Here is a 527-nt window from a genome sequence, read left to right on the forward strand (position 1 = left end):
GTCACTCAGAGTGGGGGTTAGAGCTGAGAAAAAAAGGAAAGCAAATTGGCTGTTCAGGGTGCTTCATGTTTAGTCAGTGAAGGTGTTTGTAGCACAGGCATGGCTTTTTCTGAAGCAGCTTTAACAAAGCAGTGTCTCTTTAAGCCTCCAGAGCTCTCTACATTATGCTCTAAAAGAGGCTGATATTATATACGCTAGTCCTCTCGGCGTCCTGACTTCGCGGGGGGTTGCAGCCAGGCTATTACCCCAGCATTTGCAGGGGACAGAGGCCGATCTGGCCGAGAAAACCGCTTTCTGTCCTGCTGTCGCTTGCAAACTTGTCCCTGGGCTGCCTGCAGCCTGGCTCTTCCCTCCCTCCCTCCCTGTGGGCGGGGACCAGGCGGCTGCGGGGTTAGGTTGAGACTCCCTGCGTGTGTGTATAACTTTGTGTTGCCGCCGCTGGTTGTTAGGAGAAGGAATGTGGAAGTCAGCGGCCGGCAGGGTGGCGGGCTGCTCGGGCCGGCTGCCGCGGCGATCCCCGCCCTCCC

Source organism: Crocodylus porosus, unplaced genomic scaffold, assembly GCF_001723895.1.
Source record: "Crocodylus porosus isolate Cpor-Errol unplaced genomic scaffold, CroPor_comp1, whole genome shotgun sequence".
Classification (NCBI taxonomy): domain Eukaryota; kingdom Metazoa; phylum Chordata; order Crocodylia; family Crocodylidae; genus Crocodylus; species Crocodylus porosus.